At 32.6% G+C, this 12,953-nt stretch overlaps 1 protein-coding gene across 1 annotated transcript in view; it reads left to right on the top strand.

Moving 5' to 3' along the window:
* TUSC3 (tumor suppressor candidate 3) overlaps positions 1-12,953 on the top strand; it is a 107,974-nt gene that overhangs the window by 57,200 nt on the left and 37,821 nt on the right. The window lies entirely within an intron of this gene.

The following is a 12,953-nucleotide window of genomic DNA, read 5'->3' as shown; positions in this document are numbered from 1 at the left end:
ACTATACTGAATGTGTGACTACAGATATTTGCATTGTATGACAATGGGCCAGAGTCTGAAGTCTCAAATTCCAAGTATACTCTGTTACAGAATTTTTGATGTTTTAGAAAATTCTACTGCCTTTGATTTGAACAATGAAATTTTGTAATTCTTTTATTATGCTTCCAGCTGCAGTGAATGTACTAGAAAGTGTTTCATAGCACACAGTTTCCACTGCTCAGTGATAAATGGGTTTTGTCATTTTGTAGAAACATATTCTCAATGTGAAAAGCAATTTTTTTTAACTTACACAAACCTTTGAGATCTATAACCTCTTCGTCTTAAGCATTTTAGTTAGAAAAGTTGACAAAAGAAACACATTAAAATATTTGCCATTTAATTTAAGTTCTCTATCAGCTTCTTGGGAAGTTACCATTAACTGAACACTCCTGGAATTGATATTATATTCTTATTATGCTGTCTTTGAAAGAGTTTTCATACTTGCTCCTTTCTGCTTATAAATGAACAAATGCTCATCAGAGTTCACAAGGAGAAACTCTTTGCCTACTTTGGGACAGGGCAGGTAAAGAGGACCATGTATAGTTTCTCGTACTCTTCCTTATTTACTACTTTTCTAATAAATTGTTGTGAAACTTAGGCAGGAACCTTTTCTGTAAATGTATGGCGTGTTCAGCCAAGTTCAGCTTTGACAATCACTAGATAAAAGAGATTGGCTGATATCTTGGAACTTAAAAGCAAATTTGTTCTCTCTGTGTCTTAATTGGACTTGCAAAAAAAAAAAAAAAAGTTTTGATTACTAATCTGCTTTGTATCAGGAATATAACAGCATACTGAGATCGTAAAATGGCATAATTCAATCTGTCAACCTTGTTATGTGGAAGGAGAGCTAGTAATGTGGTAAATAATCTTTGTAAAACACAGTTTATAAAAGTTTACAATTTTTCATTACTGCCTTGCAGTAATAAACTTACGAAGTTTTCCGATAGAGTGACAGAAAGAGAAATACTGCATAAAAAAAGAACCGTTTCTGTTAGTCTTTTACCATACCTAGGTTTATACAGTGCATTTCTTAAAGACTTGTTTCTGAAGTGTAATCTACCTTAAATCATTTAAAAATATCCCTTTTATCCTTTCTCAATCTTTGCCATCTTGTTTTGTTTTTTTATAGCATGAACTCAGATTCATACTATAAAAGCTGCTACTTTGGTAATGCAAACACAAGCAACCAAATAATGAGAATAACCATAACAATGATCTTAAATTCTAGTTGCTAAACTGCTGTATTAGTCAACATGTCTACTTATCTATTTTTGTTCCACTAGATGTCTTCAGGTAGGTTATTTTGATTCTCTGTTTCACTTTCCACATGTTCATGTGCCAGTGCTTTTATCTCATTGGAGCTACTTTGGTCAGTCTGTAAAAAGTCAAATTCTAAGAATTTAAAAGGATGTAGGTAAACACAGGATCACCAAGCTCCTGATTAATTTAATATATCACTGGCCAATAGTTTTGCAACTTAAAGCTCTGATTTTTACAAGTGCTCTAGAAGCTTAAGTGTTTTGCAGACCATTACATGACATTTTTTTCAAGAAAACATTATTTAATATGTTCCCATTTCATTTTATCTGACAGTCATCTATGTTCCTCAAAATCTTAAATCACAAAGCTGCTTATATAATGCTTCTGTAAAATGTATTCAGCCATAATAATAATAAGCATTGTTTTTGTATTGTCTGCAACTGCAGTTTCTATATCTGAATGAAATTTAACTCACTGCTTTATTTCCAGTGCTGAAGACTTAGTACCAATTCCAAATTTACATGCCAATACAAGGACTTCTTGTATACAGTACTGACAAACTGCTTTCAATGATCTTAACATTTAAACTCTTGTTTTCAACAGAAGGCACAGAATAGCTCACCAAGCTTAGTTATTTTATTGTTAGATTCAACTTTATAATTCTTAGCTTTTTGAATTTCCTAAGAGTTAGTAGTTCATTCTCTACTGTAGGGTCTAATATGCCACCAGACTTTGGGAGGGATAATATTCTGTCTTTATCATAAACTGTTTCTTGCCATCTCCATTTATTTGCTTAGTTCTTGTCATAATTTTAGTTGGTGCTTCATTTCTCTTCCTTAAATTCCTTTAAAAAAAAAAAAAAATTAAAAAAAAAGATGAAAAAGCACTTGTTTGCTTGCCTTAAACAACACTAGTTCCTAGAATCATTTTATTGTAGAAGTACTGCTAACATTTCTTAAAATTTTTTACTTCTGCTCTGCACTTATGGTTCTTTGCTTGATTAGCAAAATTACTTTGATTCTGTGATTATATTCTTGCAATGAAGCTTTTAAGCCATATTTCTGTAATTCTGAGTAGGTCTGTTCTGTAAAGTGGATACGCTCTCTTAGTGAGGTTTCTGGAGTTGCTTTCTGTATTTATCCCTGCATTCAGCTAATTTTAGTTTTGGGATTCATATACTATCTTTCAGTTCTGCTTTTTATTGACCAAACTAGTTCAAACTAGTTGTGCTAGATTTCTGTCTTGATGTTATCTGTTGTATTTTTGGATAACAAGTTGAAGGACAAGCTTGATCTAAAAATAATGCAAATGGTTTTGAAAGCTTATAATTTTCCTTCATTATTTAGAAACGATTAGAATTTGGAAAGTTTGTATGCAGGGGGAGATACTGTATTTTCCTTGTCAGATAGTAGATGACTTTCTACACAAGCTGATGCTTTGTGAGATGGATAATAGTTTTGCTTGCCACTGTATTAATTGGATTCTTTTCCTGTGTCTTGTATTTTAAAAGCTTGCTAAAACTGTTCAAGTGTAACAAAAAGTGTGTTGTTAGGAAATAATTTTTATATGTTTTGGTATTCTTTTAATGGATCAGATAAAATATAAATATGTCTTTTACATTACAATATTGTGTAACATTTTTAAAAGGGAAGATTTTTATTCAGGAACCATCTTTGAAATATTACTTTTCAAATTGTCTCCCAAATGGGGATGTCTAGTAATCTGTATGTTTCTGTAGTTAAATAAAAATGTTTGACCTCTCTGATACATTTTTTCATTTGCCAATGTAAACATAAGGTGCCCTATGAAAATTTATACTTGGACTATGAAGGTACTGAATTCACAGCAGCTTTCTATAGCAAATAGCAAAAACAATTTTCATGTGATGTAATCTAAAGCTAATAAAAACGAAAGTAGAAACAAACCACCAAAACAACCACCTGAACTATTTCTTGGAACTGTCGTTAGAAATACCTTCCCTCTCGAGCTCAGTAGATCATAGTAAATTGTCTATTTGCTTTCAGCATTTGTCTAAATATGTATACATGTAGACTGTATTTGGAATGTGTGATTTTTTTCTGAAAGTGGCCATGTTATTTGGTTCAGCTTCAATATATAAAAATGTCTGTGTAACAGAATATATTTATACTATGTATTTCTTTTGGATTTTTTTTAAAGTTCACACAGGTTATTGTCCCAGTGTCTAACATAAGATATCCAGATTAACCTTGTACCATAGCAATGTTTTGGTGCGTCCATCAACAATAATTATAAATGTACTATTGAAATTAATACTTTTTTTTTACTGGAATAGCTGATCATGTTAATATACTTGGTAGAAGTGAGAAGTAGGTTATTTACTTAGGGTTTATTCAATGAAATAGATTTTCTGTAGTCATCACAACTGAATTTTCTTAGAAACTTTATCTAGTGAAGGGTTTCTCTAGTCTTTTCTTAAAATTTTCATCCTGATTCAGTCAAGAAAAACTGTAGCAATTGGCAGTGTAAGGAGTGGAGCTAATGTAAAAGAAAACAAAGTATCAAGTAATTCTCAGCACATTAAAATGAACAACATTGTAGCGTTTGGAAAACTATTAACAGATGTATCCCTCCTAATGTTTTGAGGTTGAAGGAGGGGTAGTCATGTTGGCTTTTTAATAACTTTCTTTATAACAAATGTTTCTACTTTGATATAAGTAAAGGGCTATCTTACGCAACATTTTGCACCCATTTTTAATGTGGGAAGAGAAGGAAGTAAGAGTTCTCATGACAAAATTTTTTTTAGATGAGAGAGAAGAACCTCTAAGTTATCAATTCTTGACGCATGCATACTGTAAAAGTTTAGATAGGCTCATTTTACTGTAGTACTGTATTTTGGCTCAGTAAAGATAGAACACATTCTCATCAAATAAAAGTGGATTTTGGACAATCAAGCAGGCAGCAAGTATTTTGTCATTATAAAATCCAATTAAAAAAAAAAAAAAAAGCAGCCAGATTTTAATTGCTACTCATAACAATAGAAATTCAATTTTAATTGATCAGTATTTTCAAGTAATAAACAGTTCTTCCCACTGCCCCCCTTCCTTTTAAGTATGTGTTGATAGTCTTCTAGAAGCAATTCAGTTTCATTTGGAAAACGAACTGTTCTGTGCAGAAGAATTTTATATCAGAAGTCAGATGAAGCTCAACTACATGAAGCTGCAAAGCTCACAACCCACTATATTTTACCTTTCCATTTAATTTTTTTATTCTTTTAAATTTTGTTTCCTTTAAGAACAAACAAGGTAAGTTTTATCCTGTTTGGCAGATACCACTGACTTTAATATGAGTAAACTTTGCCAAGCACTATGCCTCTTCAGAGTTTCTGAAAGTCTGTCTTTTCTTAAGTGGTGGTGTCGTTATCAGATCACAAAAATATTCACACTGGAAATGAGTAAAAGATACTAAGCCTGGAGATGATATTCGTTGTAGCTGAATAGAACTGAGCAGATGTTATTCCTGTACTTTAAGATTGTTGTTTGTTCTAAAACCTTAGGAAATATTTTAAACAATTTTGAGGGAGTGAGGAAAGAAGAAAGAGAAAACTCGGCCAGCATTCCTTGTTGCATAGTTGTCTTTTCCTAAATCTGATAGATTATTTTACGAATATTTCATATTCCCTTCCCGAAGATAACCAGATAACCTTTAACAAAAGGATATTGATGTTCCTTTTGTTGCAGTAAAATTTCAACATTGTGTGATGATTCAAGTATCAAAATATGTTCTATCCTTCAGAGACTTCCAGGGTTAAAGATCTAGTATATTCTTCTGTTGAAGAGCAGTTCAGTCTCCATATAGTTTTCCAGTAAACATTGGAAATACTGTCATTTCAATGTAACAATGTTAGATTTTTCTTACACCTGTGAAAAAATGTCAAGAGAAAGAACAGGCATTTGAAGTACTATCTGAATTTTGCTGCTTCACTTTTGTTTTTAATCTGGAAATCAACAGTTACTTACTACTTGCTATTTTGATATATATATGTAAAATATATTGTATATGTTTTCAAAGAAACAAATTAGTCTGATTGGTCCAGCTCTCATGCCAATATTTATTCCTTTCTTTAGCTAATCTTTCATGTTTACTGACTATCTGAAGGAACAAATAATAGAAGATGACTAAATTAAAAGGTAAACTAAAAAGTCTTATTCTATGCACAGATTGTACTTCTGGGTTTCTAATAAGCAGTAGAATCCTCCCTTTTATATAGCAGATACTTTTCTGTGTTAAAACTTTCTGCTATTCTGCTATGTCCAAGGGGTGTAGATGTATTGCTAGTAAAATGTTCTGTGTGTGAAAACAGAACTTCAAAACTGAGCTCTGGAAATATGCAGAAATATTTGGGCATATTAGTATTCACAGCCATTTTGTGTGGCAGTAGTCTGGAGAGAAACTAAACAATAATGGGTACCTTGCCTTCTGAGTGTGTATTTAACCAGAAGTATACTACAGTAAGTGGAAGTAATTGGGATAGGATGGAGTCCTGAAAATAAACAGATCAACTGAAATTGTAAAAACACAGCAATCTGGGGGAGAGCACTTCCTACAGAAAGAGTATACTACCAAGTTAGTAAGTGCAGTCCAAATTTATAATACTGGTTTGAATTTTTTCTTCTCCTTTGCTTCTCAGTATTGTTAACATTGACATCCATTTCATATTTTTAACATTAACATCCATTTCTTATAGCCCTGTAATTCTAAGTGTGCAAGAACTTAGAAGTAGGTGGGGCCTTGTATGACCAGACATGGGCAAGTGCATCTTATCAAAATCTTAAACCTAGGATTTGTTCCCACACTCATTTCAGAGCACTACTGTAGCACTTTGTATTCTAATGAAAAATTTTGACTGATTTGCCATTTATTTGTCATTGCTTGCCTCTGAGTTGAGTTCCTTCTTGTCTCTTGTGTACATTTATAGATACCCTTCCCATTGGCCTTCACTTTCTAAAGCCTAGACAAATTCTTCTTTCTGATAAAATAGTATTTTGTTCTTTTTACTTGCTTCCTGTTCGTTATAGACAAATCCTCACTAGAGGTGATGAGTAGTATATTAATATATTGCAAGTATGTTTTGTATCCTGAATCTGACTTAATTTCCTGATGGGCAAATCACAATAATTAAGAACATGCTTATACTCACTTTTCTCAGTTGTTTTCAGGTGAGAACATAATCTGTGGAAATTTTCTTACTTCCCAAGCAAATAGCTTTCATTTCTTCCTGTGTAATGTAGTGTTGTTTTTAAATCTCATTTTTTTCTGATGTTGGCTGAATTTGTTAGTACCTGTTTTTTTACATGTCATCAACTTGATACATAATAAATTAGTCTCAAAATGTGGGCTTCTGTTAAATATTTCTAAAACCCAGTTGAGCCAGGTATTCAGTGTTCTATAATGTTTGCTCTAAACCCATTTTTCTACCTTTAAATGTAGCAGAATGAATTACTAAAGACTAGAAAAGTAATACCACGTTTGTTTGTCAAGAGGATTAGTTGCCTTATGAAACATATTTTGTCTGCTGAATATGGTCTCAATTTCTTTGGAATAATTACTTCATCTCATTTTTCATGTTCCTTCATACATTTAATTGTTCTCTATTTCAGTTTCATCCAAAATCATTTCAAGTTAATGAAAGCTAAATTTGCTTTCGGAATCCATGTGTTTTCCATGTATGCTAATCCATAGATACACACTAGCATACTCTGATAGACTCAGGATAAATATATAAAAAAATAACATTACTTTTAGGGTTTAAGGTACTAGATTTGAAATTAGGCTTTTTTAGTTTGCCATTAGCACGGCATAGATGTATTTTGTCAGCTGCAAATCTCTGGCTGCCTTTTATTCATCAGTAGCATTGCTGAAAATGGAATTCAAAAATTAGGTAATTATCACTTTTTACTGCATATTAACTTCTTTGCTTGCTCTCTGTTTCAGTGGTTGAAATATGAGCTATCTCTTTTCATTTCATTTGCAGAGTCACCTCAGCTTACTTCTTGACAACTTTCATTTTATCTGCAAGCTTTCTGACCTTTTAGGAAAGAAATGTATTTGCTAGTCAGTCTCTTTTCCACTCTCCCTAAGGTTCATTATTATTCCTTTTGGGATAATTAATTAGCAAGGTCTGCAATCCATTCCTGAATCATCTTTTCATCTATCTATCTATCTATCTATCTATCTATCTATCTATCTGTCTATTTATTTAAATTGATATAGATGCAAGGTAGCTTGAGGAACTATAACTGTTAGTTTGTGATTCATTCAGTTCACCAAATTTTCTAGTATGGATGACTTCCCTCATTAATTTTTCATTTCACTTGACCTCTTTTGAAAAATGAAATCGGGTTATTGCTCATCTTTTAGTCTAATTTATTAAATTAATATGGATCATTTTCTCTGCAATTTTTATACTTCCTGCGACTTCACAATACCTTTTCTCTTATGAAAACTGTATTTAAAACAGTATTGTTTTTTGTTGAACTACCGACTGAAGATATGATCTGCCAGTTATCACATACATGTCAGTGATGCCTGCTGTTATTACTATCTATTTCAATTGCTATGTAGAAAATTAGTCTTATGTCTATAATAAGGAGTTTTTTTTTCTAAATGCTTTTCAGTTGTTAGCTTTGTGAAATCCCCCACCATGAATGGAGCCTGTGTTATCTGCTGAAATGTTGAAATTTTTTTCTTTCGCCAGGGCCTGAAATGTTCTTCTGAAGCTCAGTGTATTACTTTCTCACTTCCATTTTTCTGCATCAGTACTTAGTTCAGATAAGGAGTGCTCATTAGAACACCTTAATCACTTTAATTTCCACCTTATATGCTTGAATCATGATTCTGTGATTTGGTTGTCATTACACAGGATTCATGGAACGTGTTTCTTTTGAATGAAGATAAAAGGTGGACTCCAGGAGTTCACTCAATACACTTCATGCTGCTGCTGTTTCTGTCAGTCCATAGAACCAGAGAGAAACTACTGTGAAGTAAAACCACTTGAAATATGTAGACTGGGTAGTAGGTTCTGAGAATTAATAGGCACTACTTGCTCATAGAAATAGCCTGGGAGTCTGCAGCAGCTAAACATAAGCATCCTTGCATTAGTATTGATGATTGTCTTCAAGTATTGGTATTTCCTCTGATATGAAGGGTGATAATGAGCAGGGGGTTACAGTTCATGGAGATATTCCAAACATGGCTTTGTATTTCAAGCTACGGCAGGGGAGATTCAGGCTGGACATGAGGAAGTATTACTTTTCAGAAAGGGTGGTCAGGCACTGGAATGGGCTGCCAAGGGAGGTGGTGGAGTCACCGAGCCTGGGGGTGTTCAAGGAAAGGCTGGATGTTGTGTTGAGGGACATGGTTTAGTGGAAGCTATTGGGAATAGGTGAACGGTTGGACTGGATGATCTTTTAGGTCTTTTCCAACCTTGGTGATTCTATGATTCTATGATTCTATGATTTGTTCCCGGGTCGAGGCATGTATTACATTTTACCATATACGCTCTGATAATAGTTCCTCAAATGAATGTTCATCTGTTTCTTGCTGATGTATGTGTATATAAAAAGCACAGCTAGAAGTAACTTTGAGATGTGTCAACATTTATCTTAGCAGCTACTGCAGTCATCATCTATGTTAGGCTTCTCTTACAGAGCTGTTCCTATGCATCTCTGAGGTTGTGATGCAGACAGTAATATTTTGTGTTCTCTGACTGTTGTTTTGTTTGGGGTGATTTTTTTTTCCTTTTGTCTTCAGAATTGCTGATGAAGGGCTAATTACGAAATGCCACAAAGACAAATAGTGATCCCCAGTCCTTGAGCAGGAAAGACTGTAACAACTGCTGCTACTTTAGTTGTTCTTTGTCTTAACTGCAAACAACGTAATACACTGAACTATAAAAGGATAACATTTATTACTCCAAGAAATAAAAATTCTTTCATAGACATAAAGGAAAAAGCTCAATCTTCTAACAGAACTAACAAATACTTCAGTTTATAGGTATATGTGTATATTTAATAATTTAAATATTTCTCCTTTCAGTTTAAAAGATGGTTCTGTTATTCCTGATGATTTTAATTTGTCCAGCTTAAAAAAGTGAAATAGGACACATTCAAACATACAGAAATTGCATTTTAATATCTATTAAAAAAATAGTGTATTTCTCAAAAGAGTTTGCTAGAAAAGGGTTGCTAGATAGTATTAAAAATACTAGTTTTGAGGGAGACAAAAGACTAACCTTCAAACTTTTTCTGACTTTGTCTCTTATCAGTCATGCAAGTGTCAGAGTCATAATGTGAATACTCAAGAAGGCTTTGAATTGTCAATAGAGGAAGCTTCCTCTTTGAGCTTATATTCACTGGAACAGAAGAGATAACGCTATTATCAGTGTTCTTATAGTGTAGCCAATTTCTCATTGAGTGTACTGAAATGCAGTTTTTAATACAGTTTAGATATTAGTATAATGATAAATACATCAGACTTCAAATACTGAATTCTGAACTGTATCTGGGCTGTTTCAGTATAAAGTTCTACTCTTATATGTCTCAGATATTTGTGAATATTTTCTTTAAAAAAAAGTGGTTTTTAAATACATTTCTACCCCCACACATCTCCACCCTCTTTTCTTTTTTTTTTTTTTTGGAAGTTGACATTAAAATCTACATTTATTTCTGGGATGTAAACCTTGGATCAAATCATCAGCCTGCTAGAACTTTAGAGTCTAGCACTGGAATATAAACATAAAGAATAAATACCCACTATATCATATACAAATAGCATTATTTATGATGACTAGACTACGGTTTTTATGCTCTTTTTGATAATGCATGTAAACTCAATATTTTAATCACTGAATGTATGTTGGTTTGAACTGGAGTTAATGCACTTCTTACTTTTATCCTACATGTATTGATTTTTAGGTTTCTATGTGTTTACTAACATAGAAAAATCTGAATGCGTTTCAGTGCACTGTGCAAAATGTGCATGGTAATACAATAACTCTAAGCTTTTATATGTGGCTCACTTCAAACTTGCTAATACTTACACTAAAATCGAGGACTTAATCACTACTAGTGGACAGAGAACTGTAAAGATTTTCTTTATTTGCTTTTGTTTGTAAGTTATTGTTAGCCATATGTCTACTAACTCATTTAAAATCATTTCAATAAGAATTGTATGTTATCTTTGTTACCAGATCTGGGTAGTCTGAAATCCTTACTTCAGCTAGGTATTCTGAAGTAAGACTTATGTTTTACTTGAGTAAATTCTCATCCATAACCTTCTGATGTAGAGGTTAGCAAATAACAACTGACAGTTGTATCAGTGCTTAGCTTTCAGTAACCATCTCATATATATCAGGTGTATGAAAATGGTCACTGTAAATATTAAAATAAAGTAATCATCAAATATGCTAAATGCCTAGAAAATTCTATGCAGATAAAGCTTTATCTCAGCTGAAAGCTAGGTTATTTTATTCAGCATCAGAAAAAATATTCTGTATTTTATAAGAACTAACCAGTAGTGAACATAGATCTTCATTTGGTATTAACAGTATCCTGTATTGTGCAAAGTTGGCTATGTTTCCCTGTTAATATCACTCAAGAGTCTGATAATAAACACTTTTTTTTTTTTTTTTTTTTTTTTTTTTTTGAACGTAAGACTCCAGATGAGTTCATACAGTGGCCATTAAATCAATTTAGGATATTGTGCTAAGAACTCTACCAGTGGGAAATTTCAGTGTTGGAGATTTTGTATCACTGCTAAAATGTATTTTCTAATATGTGAAAGGTCAGGCTATAGTACCCATCTTCCAGAACAAGGACTAATTTTTTTCTCATTTCCATTTAGTTGTTCTCAGTTGCCTTCTCTCTTATCCTGCCAATCTACAAGTCTTCAAGAAGTGAAAATAATTGGAGGAATTAATAAGTGTTTTCTCAATTCTCTTGATGCCAAAGGAGTAATTCGAGTTAGGAAAAAAATAAATAGATAATTAGATAAAAATAGGTAAGGTACTTACATCCAATACTTAAAGCAGTATTATTAGGAAATACATACTTTCATATTGCTCTACATACATTACTAGTTTGAATCCTACTATTGTAGTTTTAAAGAGATCCAATTCAGATAGCAGTTCAGTTCTGTAAGAGGTAATGTTTTGCGAAATTGTCTTCAAAGTTCCAGATACATGGGGAAGAAACTTAATCTCAAATGCTGCAACAAAAACAGGAGTTTACTTGTAATATTTGTAATATCATAGTCTAACTTTTCAAACATTAAGTTGTTTCATCTTTAAGATATCTAAACAATTGGCATCTGTATTTGAAGTTGTTCTTTGGTTTTATTAACCAGCTTAAATTACCTTTTTTGAAAGAGACACTGCAAGTGTGGATCTAGAGACTTGTGTTGCGAGTATTGAATTACTATTAGGATGAGCCTGGAATCTACTGAAATATCCAGAATACTCTCCTTCCAGAAATATTCTTTTTCAGTGATTCTAATCAGTGTTTTCTGAAAGTAGGACATTCAGGACTAGGAATTTGATGCCATGGATTAAAGACTGTCTGGAACAAGTATTTCTAGAAAAGTTTGCAATGTTAATCACATATTATTCAACATGGGTAAGAGATTTCTTTGGCTCACTGATGTGTAACACTTTTACATTCAATATAAAAAGAAAAAGCTTGTAGCAAAAGTCAGTGATGTACAAAGCTGGCAGCAGCTAGTCAAGAGTAGGCAAAAAGAAAAATAAAATTTAAAAGGAATTATCTTACATGACTGATTTGTGACTATGACTATAGAGTGATACCTAAATATGCAAGAAAATCTGCCACAGAATGTTCATATATCTTCTGAATTCTATCTAGGTGTTTATATTTTTTTAATTTCCAAAACTGTAAGATTTAAAGATATTTTTCAACTAGCTTATAGTGCATATTTTTGTTATGTGCTTTTTATAGACAGTTGAAGAAATATAATTATACTCTAATTCTTCATAGAAAATTGATAGCTCTAGGCTGAAGAGTTGGTATTAATTCTTGGGCAAGACAAAGGCATACCTCTTTCAAGTCTTTCTGTAAGAAAGATCTGCAGACAAAAACAACAAATTCTAGTCAGCTGGTATTCTAAGGAACGAGGCTGCATATTTTTGATGAATTGAGCTTACTTGAAATGTGGTAAAAGCTAAAGGAAAGTTGCATAGGAGAGGTAGAAACATTACTGGCTCTGTCCCATGGTGGCTATAAAGCTTTTGTGTTAGCAATTACATTTGATAAGTTTTCTCACTTATACTCTTTATAAACAATAAATAAAATCTTTAAATCTTAAAGATATCATGTCATCTTTGTAAGCAGATTGAAGAACTTAGGAAATGCAATAGAGATATATTGAGTCCATTGTTTTTACTGAATTGATTTTCAAACTAAGAATGGAACGTTGTGTAATTTACACTAAAAGACAGTGTAAGCTTCTAAAAACACGCGTTCTGGTTTCACTTGGCATGGAGTTTACTTTCTTTGTAGTGACTGATGTGTTGTTGTGCTTTGGCTTTAGGAGAAAAACAATGTTGATAACACATGTTGTAGTTGTTGCTGAGCACTGCTGTATGGAGCCAAGGACATTTT

The sequence above is a fragment of the Lagopus leucura genome, unplaced genomic scaffold, assembly GCF_019238085.1.
Source record: "Lagopus leucura isolate 7727_CA_CO unplaced genomic scaffold, USGS_WTPT01 Super-Scaffold_100004, whole genome shotgun sequence".
In the NCBI taxonomy this organism is placed as follows: Eukaryota; Metazoa; Chordata; class Aves; order Galliformes; family Phasianidae; genus Lagopus; species Lagopus leucura.
This window is presented reverse-complemented; position numbering and strand designations above follow the sequence as displayed.